Consider the following 12,368-nt stretch of genomic DNA (forward strand, 5'->3'; position numbering starts at 1 on the left):
CTCACCACAACATCCCTTTTGGTACCATGGCAGTACAACTGTCTGTGTCCTCACAGACATACATAAATAAGTTTGGTGAGTTTGTCAGGCCTGTAAGTGTGTTACTGTTGTGCTTATAGTAAATTCTATAGAAGCTTTAGCTAAATTTAAACTAGGCTGTTGATTAAAGGTTAAGTTTAAGTGCTGTTAAACACTGTCAAATCCAAGGATAAATTTGGCAAGAAAGTTCACTCTGAATCTTGTGATTCAACAGGAGGGTCTCCCTTATTCATTTTTATTCTTACTCTTTCTGCATCCTTATAATCTCCATTCCCAGCCTCCATGCATATAATTTTGACTGATTTTAGTTTTAAATTGATTGAATTCAGATTTTAGTCCAATTTTTTTTCTGTAGCTCTGACCATCTACTAATTAGAAGAGTGAAGCTTGCCAACAATCCTTGCCACACATTCACTTTTATATTAAGCCTGCTTTTGCTGATACCTTTGCTGGTGATTCTTTGAGCAACCTAGAAACTCATTCATGACAGGTGGACATTACTGTTATAAGGTCTCTCCTGAGCCTCCTTTTCTCCAGACAAAACACCCTGAGTTCCCTCAGGCACACCTCATAGTCCTGGATGCCATTTGTCCTTGGTCACCTGGGCACTCTGCTGGCTCCTGCTCATGCTTCCCTAGGATCATAAAAGGAGATAAGTCAAGCAGGAGATACATAGAAAGGGTGCAGTTTTACCTTGAAAGCATAGTATTTCTGCACTCAGTTTAGATGTAAAAACTGGACCATCAATACCTATTAGGTGCAAATGTCTTATAAGGCAATTTGTCCTTCATGGTTTCAATTCCTCCACATCCAGTTCCACACTCAGTACTGTGAGAGTCTTATGAGCACCTACATCAGCAATAACCTTACTATTACTCAACATGCCTAGTTCTACTCTCCTGCCTGTTCCAGGTGCCAGAAGGTGATGTCTGTCCTGGGCTGAGGCCAGCTGGGAAAGCTGCAGGAGCACACAGGGTACTGGAAATATGCAAGTGGAGTGTGCAGGTTCTTCATTCAACAATACTGTGGTTTACAAAGGAAAAGAACAGGATCAAGGGGTGGGATGGCATGCTTAGCAATGCTGATCTAACTGCTCTGTATGCTGTCAGGAGATGCACACCAGCTGTGTGAGATACTTTAAAATTTCCAGAAGAGCTGCTTCTTCTGCACAGCCTGGGGAAAATGTCCCTTTTCTTACTAACTACCTCATGCTTCAACATACAGAACCAGCATGAGTTATTTTTGTGGGAGCTTCTAAATGCTACTTTGGTTTCACATAGCCAGACTGAGAGTAGCCATTTTAGCCACACTTCTTGACAGCTTCAGGGACTACTGCATGCCACATTGTGGGTTTGCATAGAAGTGGTAAAATTCAAATGTATTGCTTTTTTAAGGGCAGGGTGAAAAAGCAATGCAAGGATAAATTCGGAACACATTTCAGATTGCACAAAGGTGGAGATGGAAAGAGAAAAGATGTAAAGTATTTCTCACATCTCAAGTGTGATCTCAGTCCCACTGAATCTGAAGGAAATCTGACTGGCTTCAAGGCTCATTGAACCTGAGCATACTGAAGAGCAATTAAAGCTCAATATTTTCTTACAGAAGATGATCCTGCCCTGAAGCCAGCAAACAAACCAAATAGAGGCTAGTAAATCCTCTCCTGGATAACAATGGCTCTGCTTATCAGCCCTTCAGAATTCGTGTTTATCAGCAGCAGGTTGCTGCTGGACTTTTTCGATTCTGCTTGTTAGTGTCTGATCAGAGGCTGCCTTTGTCCGGCTTTAATTATGCATGAAACCCAAACAAACATACCATAATGGGTAGAATTTCTTCCATTATTTTAAAAAGCTTTGTGTAGTCTTGCAGAACAAGAGAAAACCACAATTACTGCCTTGCACCAAACATAGGAAATACAACCAGGTTTGGCTGTAAAAACAGATGTCTTTCCATCCTTTTTTTTTTTTCATGTTGCTGCAGCTTCTGGTTTTTACAATCTCCTGGTGAGGCAGATAAGCTCATAATTCTATTAATGTTGTTATCAAAATTTGTAAGGTAAGTGAAGCTTACAATTTAGTGGTTTATAATATTAAGAAATGTAGGTAGAATATGTCTTTTATGTTCTATAATCAACACTAGAAGACATTATACTCTTAAGGAGAAAACTTTCTCCTATCTAATTTTACAAAACTCTTGATCAAACAAGCAAAATATTTCTCTTTGACTGAGATATCTTTTAAATAATAAAGAATCCAAATAAAAAAATTATATAAACGTAGATTTCACTGATGTCCCCTTGTGTTGATGCAAGGACTTGTACTTCTCTGAGAAGTCAGAAATGCATCAGATCTACAATATACTGCTAATGCTTAAAATTTGATCACATCACATTTTCAAACCCCCCCAGTCTGAAATAGAAGAACCAAATCAAAATCTCATTTGTACATGCTTTTCAATCCCCTCACATCAGGCATTTGCTTATATAACTCCACTGGTTTTGCAGACATATATTAGTGATATTATAGGAAACAAGGGAGTGTTCTTAATGGTTAGCTCTACTGGGCACTCCTGAAGAGCTAAATAAACTCCAGGAGCTTTAAAAATCTTTTATTTAAACCTCAGTTATATGAAGAGAGAATGCCATGGTCTAAAGATTCTCACAGACCTTGTGATATAGGCACCACAGTCTACAAGGAAGGACTTTGATTTTAATATTTCAGTTATGCATGGCCAGGCACGTGATTAGGTCAGAACTACTTTGACACAGCCACAAAATCATCACAGAATTATTAAGGTTGGAAAAGACCTCCAAGATCATCAAGTCCAGCCTGTGAGCAAACACCACCCTGTCAATTAAACCATAGCACAAAGTGCCACGTCCAGTAAATTCTGAAACACTTGCAGGGATGGTAACTCCACCATTTCCTTGAGCAGCTGGTTCCAATGCTTGACAACCCTTTCAGTGAAGATTTTCTTCCTGATGTCCAGCTTGGAACTTCCCTGTCACATGAGGCCATTTTCTCTTGTCCTGTTGCTACTTACCTGGGAGAAGAGGCAGACCCCACCTTGTTGCAGGCTCCTTTCGGGGAGCTGTAGAGGGTGATGTGGTCTCCCCTGAGCTTCCTTCTCTCCAGGCTAAATAAACTCAGCACCTCCAGCCACCCCTAACATGTGTCACCCTCTAGACCCTTCACCAGCTCTGTTGCCCTTCTCTGGCCATGCTCCAGCCCCTCAATGCCCTTCTTTTAGTGAAGGGCCCAGAACTGGACACAAACCTTGAGTTGTGGCCTCACCAGTGCAGAGTACAGAGGGACAATCACTCCCCTGGTCCTGCTGGCCACATCATTTTGGTACAGGGCAGGATGCTGTTGGCTTTCCTGGCCACCTGGGCACTCTGCTGGCTCATGTTCAGCTGCTGTTGACCAGCACCTCCAGGTCCTTTTCCTGGTGATCACACAGAGATTAGTCAGATAAAACTGTTATTTGTAAAGGATATACAGTGCCTGCTAGATTACAGGAAACAAGCCCTGATGGCAAATTCTAAACTCATAAATTGGTTGTTATTGATACTTGACATTTTCTCTGGATTGTTGTAAAGTTCAGGAATATTTGTAGAGATCCTAGTGCAGTGGCAAATATAATCACAGATGTTGCCTCTAGATATTGATTAGCTGCAGAACCATCTTTTTATATGTGCTTATGTTGTGTGATGAAGCTGTACAAAATCCAGCTGAATTTGTACTGGTACTTCCCACACATGTTGGTATATGTGTTTGTTGACCAAGTTACTCAAAATGCACAAGGGAGCACTCCATCTTTGTTTATCAGCAAGGAGTAAATTAAAAAGTCAGATTTTATAGGGTTAATTCTCTATAGAAGGATGATATTGGCTGATTTTATTTATGTCTATAATTCATACAAGGGTTGCCTTAGACATTGGATATATTTCATATGCAGGAATCCAACCAATGTCAATTGGAGTAGATGTAAAATATGATCCTCACTATTTGTGGTCACTAAAGGACCATTTTTTATAAATCTGCTGATGTAAGTTTCTCCTTGGCTGTACAAGTGGCCTGCCTTAACTGTACCTTTTGTGATCACAATTTCCTAAATTATTTCCCAACATTCTCATTAAAAAAATTCTATGGCAATACTTTTGTTACAGCTGTTCCAAATATTTTAATAATAATCATAAGATTTCTGTACATTTAGCAGTTTGGGACCTGTCAGATGGGAGGTACTTCAATAACAAAAGGCAGTATTTTTATAACTGTTAATGCTTTTTTAGGGGAGTGGTATTACCATTTCAGAAAGTTCTTACTTTTCACATGCAATATGATCACCTTCTGTTGGTATGCTATATTAAATAAAACCACTTTCAAGTCTATAACACATTCTCTTTTTATTGGGATCCACATCAAAATAGAAAATGAACACTTTAAGAGCAGAGAGGAGATAGTAGTACTTATGAAATTGTTCTCATAATTCTTATAGCATTTTTTTCTGTGTCTCAGTGAGGTGAATGCAAAGATGAAATTATCTTTTACAATCAGCATTACTTAGAATCTTGAGGTCTATGCTATATTTATTCCACTGTACCACCAATATACAATGATTTAAACATTTGTTTTGGCTTTTAATCTTTGCTCATATATATACACCTGTAAAATAAAAACTGGTGGAGTATGCATACCCATAAATCTGTCCAACCTTCCACTCTTCTGAGATATTTCAGTAAAGCCTTGACGCTTGTAATCAGAACTAGGTTTGGATGCTGCCTTCAATTCATTTAACAAACCCCCTTCCCCCTCTTCTCCATATTCCAGCCTCCCTCCTTGTTTCATTTTTAAACCTGAAGGTTTTGAGAGGCAGAGAATGCCTTTGAAGGTGACTGAGGAAGAAGCCTGGCAGCAGTAAGAGGTGCATCCTTAGACTAAGCATCAGTTATTTTCTTTTGCACCATAATGCTGATTTAATATATTTAATGTATTTGTGCTGTAGCAAATATTTTATAGTTTTTATTCCTCAGAGCTTCCCATCTCTGAACACTGTGTGATGCCTAGTCCATCTTTTCAGCTACTGCTACCTGCATCTTTTCTTAGCTGTGCCCTGGGAGGCTCTGCTGGGCTGGTCAAGTCTGGTGAGGTGCTGGGACAACCCAACAGCTGCCCTGCAAATACTTAAAACCAGTTTCAAAGATTGTGATGATTTTCTCCTTAAATGGTTAATGATGCAATAAAGGACAGTGGCCACAAATCACAGCTCATGAGGTTTGGTCTGGACATTGGGAAAAACATCAGGGGAACATCACATCACCCAGAGAGACTGAAATTTCTACACCTTGCCTTTTAGCAGTGTAAGAGAGCAGAAGTATGAACCAGTACCTTAGCACAGCACTCAGCTCTGCAGGCAGGAGGAGAGCACCAATGCCTCCCAGGCCAACTGGGAGCACACAGCCATGCCAGGACAGTGTGCTCAGTGGTAGAAAGGGTAGTCATGGGGTTTTGGGGATCATTCAGAGCAGGTGGGGTTTTGAAAGTTATTGGATGATTCAGAGATGCATTTGTCTGGGAACAACGGGAAAGCTTGCACGGGGTTTATCTTTTCACAGGACTCTTCTTTGCAGTCTCACTTTCTTGTATTTAAATAGTATTGAGATTAAAATAGGAAAGAAAATGTATTCCATACAAAGAAGGGCAGCATTTAAAACAGTTTAGCAATTGGTCTGGCTAGGCAAATGCTCAGTTAAGCCAATGCTATGAGGTGTGTTAAGTAAAGAGAGTTTGTGGATCAGAACATGAAACTGACCTCTGTGTAATCTATTTGTGCAGCTCCATTGGTCAATAATTCCTATTTAACCCAGAGAAAATGTCCCAATTGAAAGGAATGATTTCAGTTTAGTTATTCTGGATTTGAACAGTGTATCTGAGATCAGAACCTGGCCCAGAGGCTATAGGAATAAATGGGATTGGGAAGATATATTGTTTTGAAAAGGAAAAGGTAATTTGATATACTGGGCAGCAGGAGAGCTATTACTGTGATTAAAGGCATTTTTCCTTCTAAGTTTGTGTTTGCAGGATATATTATTTATTGCTGGGATATGGCAGATTATTAGATCTTCCAAATCATTTTGGTATTTGATTATGAAGCCAAGTTTCTCTTTTGAAATTTTCTTGGTTATAGTGCTTTTTTTGTTCAGCACAGAATTTTCATTAGTTTGTGTTTAAAAAAATAAATGCTTTTTTGTTATTATTTCCAATATTGAAGAATGAAACATATATTGTATTGGGAAATGTTTCTTTCTCCTAGGATGACATATTCTTTCTCTTTGAAAGGTAAAGATAAAAAATAAGCCCAGATGTTATTTTTCCTGATCCCAAAAATTTTAAGCACTAATCAAATAAATGTATTAAAGTACTAAAAGCTTTCTTGCTTTCATTTTTTAAAGTTATAATTTCTTGCCTCCTGATTTTTTCAGACTACTTATTCCATATCTTATATTTTTCTTTGGTCTTTGAATTTGGTCATATGGCAGAAGATTCTTTTGTAATGGACTAATTTTAAATGACAGCTTAAGAATATCACTAGATTTTAGTTGTCATCACACAATAAGCCTTTTAAGTTCTTGCCACATGGAGAAAGCAAATCATTAGAGGTTATCCAACAGACACCACTGCCACAGCACCATAGATTTGTCTCTTTCATTTGCTTCTGGGTAAAAAAAAACCAAAAAAACCCACAGATCATTTTCTGTCAAAGACTGCTTCGACAGAACTGGACAAAAACAAGTTGATGAACAGTCTTTTCTCAGACATCAGTTTCGTTTCCACTGAAACACTCCATGACAACTCATCCATTTCTACTTTTTCTTTTTTTGTGGGAAAATGTTGAAATTATGAGGTTTGACTTTACCATTTCATTTTGTGGGGATTTTAAGCTCATGCATTTTACACTGCAGATGAAGTGGCCTGAGAGTGTGCATCCAGTCATGTATCAGTTCTCACTGGACACACAGCACCTGGCTAGGCAGAAGGAACTTGACTGTGTGTGGTGATCTCAGAGCCTTTGTCTGTGGTTTTGGAGGACAAGGGCTTGAACTGGTCTCTTCAGTCCATGAGTGCTCAGGACTTGAAGTGCTCTGTTTTCAAAGGGGGGAGAAAGGCAAATCCTGTGAACTTGTGGAAGGGGCATGGCCATTTGCCTTGTTTAATGTAGTGCTGCTTGGTGGTGGAGCCAACCCCTTCCCCTCTTTGAGAAAAGCTTTACAGGTCTGTGCTCCTCAGTCTTATGTGAAATCACCAAGAGACAATATGGAACTATAAATTCACATCTACATAAGAGAAAAGTTCCTGGAGCCCACTGTTTGAAGGGCAGTGGTGAAAGCTGATGCTGAGTGTTACCCTGGCCCCGAGCTGGCTGCCTGTGCCGAGGGAGGCAGGAGTGACTTGGCAAGCTGTCCCAGGCAGACAGGCTGTGGGCACAGCTGTGAGCAGGCAGGCTGGAGGGATCCCACATGTGGGGCTCTGGGGAGATGCTCCTGTCACCAGATGCAAAGGACTGAGCTGCTGATGCTGTTAGGCACAGCCCTGAGCCCAAGTCCCTAAATCCCTCATAAGGCCTGGGAGCCCCTAGCTAGACTGTTCTCTCCCCAAAAGCAGATTTTGCAATCTGTTCCATGTTCTGTGTGTGTGTGTTTGGAGAGCAAATGGAGTAAGCAAGATAAAGGAAAGCAATTAGATTGGGCTAAGGTGCTACTTGCATGCAATGTTAAAGAGTCCTGCTATCTCTTTATCTATTTCTAACCACACGTGAATTCATGAAATATTTAAAGGAGAAGTCCTAACCTTTGATACAACAACAATTTAATTTTTCAAATACATTTATAATGCAAGTTACCTCTGCCAATAAATCTTTTCCAAGAGGCAGAAGGTATGGGAGAGAAAAGGAGAGATAAAGTCATTGGAAAAAGATCAAAAGGTTGATAACAGAAAAAGCTGCAGTCAAACTTATGTGTTTACACACTAAAAGAAACAGGAGTGGCATTTGTTCCCTGTGCTTCAGAGATCTTCACTGTCTTTGTCATTTCAAAAAAGAAGTCTGTGTTGCTTCTCTCAAGGCACATCTACAGCCTGTTCTTTCACTGCAGAACATGAAATCACACCAGCACAGAGCAAAAGAGAAAAGTGAAGCTGAAAACTTGGAAAGAAAACATGGGACAAGTGAACTGAAAGAACAGCAGCTTCTGTATTTTCCTGGTTCTCTGATTCACAGTTTTCTGCTCCTCCAAGCCCCTATAAGGACCTATACCAAAATTAGCTATGGTGTTTGTTCACCTCCTGCTTTATTATTCCCTTTATTGCTCCCAAAATTGGATCCACCTGTTGGGTGCTTGAGGTGTTAACCTAGTTTTTAATGCTGATATTGTGTCAGGGTGCTAGGGAAGGGGCAGAGGGTAAACAAAGCAGAACTGTGCTTATGCCTGCATCTGCATCTGTATATATATGTGTATTTGTCTTATTAGACAATATAGAATATTATTCCCATATTTTATATATATATATATATAATTCTTATATAGAATTTTTATTTCTATACGTATTCAGATATCTATGTCTATGCCTGTATCTTTATCATCTCTATTAACATATCTAAATCTTTATGTATAGCTAGATGAGATTAGCCCTGCTTGTTTTCAAAATGACAAAAATAGATTTGCCAGCCAATGCAGAGAACAAATGATGAAGGCAGGACCTGCTTTTGATGGCCTGAGAGGTGGGACATTTTTCATTCACCTCTCTCAGGATCTGGTAGCAGAACTGCACTCACTAGAGTTTCCCTAACCCAGGGCTCAGCTCTCCTCTAAGTGTGGCAGAGTAAGATTGTCTATGTGTCCAAACAAGTGATGGGAAAATTTGTTCTAGTGGTACAACATCACATTTGGGCTTTATCTCAGTCAATATGGAAAAAAACACACCCTGCATAGGCAAGACCTTGGTTACTGACCCATCACAGCACATTTTTATTGAATATTCCACTATACATTTCCACAGAAACAAGTTTCCCTTTCCCATGGTTAGTCTTTTCTCCTTAATGAAAGAAGATACACATGGAGATGTTATACTTTATTATTTTTTCCACTGAAAGTACAAACACTGCATTGGTGCAGTATCAGTGATTTTGTGTTAAGTGGTAACTAACCTGTGACCTGATTTGCACTTGGTGCTCTGCAACAACATAAGATTTGCAAATTATGTTTACCATAAGGCATGTGTCATACCCATGATAATCCAAAGTGTTTCAAAACTGTAGTATCATTATTTCAGGGATTATATAGGTGACGCAACATTATATGCTATACAGTAGTCTACAGGTCTATAGTCAAGCAAATTTTAAAATTTCAGTCAGAAGTTAGCACATTAGTCCTTGAGAGTACTCTTTCCCAAAAAATGCCTAGTAATTTCAATTAAAATGTACACATTTCAAAGTGTCCTGCATGAATTTGAATCCAAGTTAGAAGCATAGGTTTTACTGGAGTAGAGCAGTGCCAGTGTCAAACAGGCTCTGTTTGCTAAAGAGCTGCAGACTCTCCTCCATGTAGAAGAACTGTGCAGATCTATACAAGGACTGTTTCCAAGCATAAAAAATCTCAGATGAAAGGCCAGGTAATGGATGAATAATTCAGGTGTACGTGGTGTACACTGAGTGGTTCTTACTAGGCTATGAAAACTACATTTCTCATATGTCTTATACCATTTACATGGCACTGGTCATTTAGTATCTACTTTTTAGTAGGAAAACCCCTTACATAAAAAGCAGCTTAATTGTGCATCTTTTTCCCCATGAAAATAATTTATTCCTCTGTATAATTTCAGCTATGCAGGCAAACACTGCAGAAAAAAAATATAGCTGTTCAAGGAAATATACAGACTCTTTTGCAAATACCTTTTCTAACCTGAATTTTATCTCCATGGTCCCATGTCTCTTCTACATAAAAAGATCTCTTCAGAAATAAAATTTATTTTAGTCTTGAGTTTTAAAATTTCTACAGCTTGACACCAACCCTTGCAAAGAGGGAGGCAGGGAGGGAGGAAGAGAGAAGTAAGAGAAGGAGTGGCAGAATGCATCTTGGTAAGCCAGAGCTCTCTGAAATATTGTTTCAAAATTTGATAAATATTTTCTTTACTCTTCTGCTGTGCCTGGATTGAAGCAGCCTTTTGGGTGGCTGAGAGACGAACACAATAGTTTTGTGTTTTTCCAGTCCCTAGACCCTGATAATATTTTTGTATCTAAAATGAATAGGAGATAAAAAATGTCCTTTTCTTTTTGCCTATCCCTGGGTTTATTAAAAACAGAATAATTTGATACATGTTGCATCCTGACCTATTCTGCTCTGCGATGTAATGTATTTCTTCATTAATTATTTGACTTTTGTACATATTAACCAACTTCATTCTATATATAAAAGAAGACATAACAAAGACTATGTATTATACAAACATTGCTCTACACTTGATCACTTTTAGATCCCATTAAAACAAGCTGTGTTTTTCCTATATGCAGATTAACTCTCTGAGAAGACTCTGTTTTGTTCATTGTATTTGGCAGTCACAGCCACATAGTAAATGATCACATTATATGCAGCATCCTAATGTGCAGAGTGTAAATGCTGAGGAGGATAATGAATAGGGCAATTGGAGAAAAAATTACATTTCCTGCTCAGGGCTCTGATCAGCCCTGGTTAGCATGCTCATAAGTAAAGAGTTATGGGAAGGTGGCTGGTGATTAAATGAGTGAAACAACACATCCATGTTTACCAGCAGAGGTCTGCTAAATACTTGTGTGTTTTAGAGCTCCCAGTGGATGGGCTGCACAGGTGAATGTTTTCTGGGGTACTGAATAGCTGTGGTTCATTGAAAGGTCTTTTCCATTGTCAGAATTGTTTCTGCATACCACTCAACATATTTCTTCCCATGCATCTCCAACAGAATTCAGATCTCCCACTTGACCTCAACAGAGACTTTTTGTAAGAGTCTCCATTTAATTGGATTTCTTTGAGATACTTAACTTCTGAGCTAATGTGGAGAATCAAGAAGTGTTCAGGGAGAAAAGATTAAACTGACTCCAGTATTATTTTGGTACTGTTATCTCCAAAATTATTCTTCCACTTGTGAATAAAAAATGTCAACTGCTTTCAATCTATAGTATGTTTTTGTGTGTCTCTTTGTATGTCTCTGTGCGTGTATTTGGGTTTTGGTTGTTTGGGTGTTCTGGCTTTTTGTTAGTTTGTTTTTTAAAATTATGTTAATGCTTGATACATGATCCTTCAAAGTTCTCCACACTTCTTAATTCTTCCTGTTCATATTTTGGGCCAAGAACCAGAAAGTCAGACATAAGGTAGATCTCTAAATTGGTATGAGAGGCATGGTTCATAAGCCAGCTATCATGTCCTTATCAACAGCTACTGTACTGCTACAGCAACAAATTGCACATTCTCTCAGATGTGACAGACCTTGTACTGCAAGGCAGACTTTGTACACAAGAAGCTGCATTTGTGTGGGTTGGGATGAGGGAAGGAAACTGAAGAAACCCTGAAGAGTAATTGTTACTGTTTTTCATCCCAGCTCCAGCAACCACAGCTAGTTGTGGTACTGCAATGAATATGATAGAAGGTTTATATTGCATAGTAATTTCCTACACAAGTTTATTCCTCCCAAATACCAAAGGACTGCTTTTCAGACCCAGTGAAATATGTGTTATGGACACATAACAGTGGGGCAGCAGACCTTAATGTGCACCAATCTGGAAGAGTTTTGTATGTAACCACCCTAAAGGTGCCTAAAGGCACTGATGGTGTCTAAAATGTGTTTTCATGATGTGCCATTCCCTAAGACCTCCTCTGTGTGAGAAGAGCTAGAAAAGTGCACATGAATGAAATAATAGTATTGGTTAAAATAGGTTTGTTAAACTGCATTGATCCTCATTACAGACACTCTCATTCAACATTAAAACAGGTGTAATTCAATTTAGTTTGATCCATTGTAGTGAAGTTGAGAAAATGGACTTGCATTCATTAGACACTGCCGAATTCAGGCACTGAGCCTGTGCAGACATCCTAGACATTACCTGCACACATCTAGATACCTCTCCCAGTCTGATATCCCTTAGATCAGATTGTGCCATTTCTCTGTTTGAAGTGTCTGCTGGGGCTTTAAGTGAGATTGTCTCTGATGATTGTCTGTTTACATCAGAAAAGATTAACCAGTTGAATTGCTATGGCTATGTTATTTATCTTACAAGAGTTTTAGCCTCATTCCCTTGTGAAGTATGCA

This window comes from Oenanthe melanoleuca, chromosome 1A (genome assembly GCF_029582105.1).
Source record: "Oenanthe melanoleuca isolate GR-GAL-2019-014 chromosome 1A, OMel1.0, whole genome shotgun sequence".
NCBI classification, from domain to species: Eukaryota; Metazoa; Chordata; class Aves; order Passeriformes; family Muscicapidae; genus Oenanthe; species Oenanthe melanoleuca.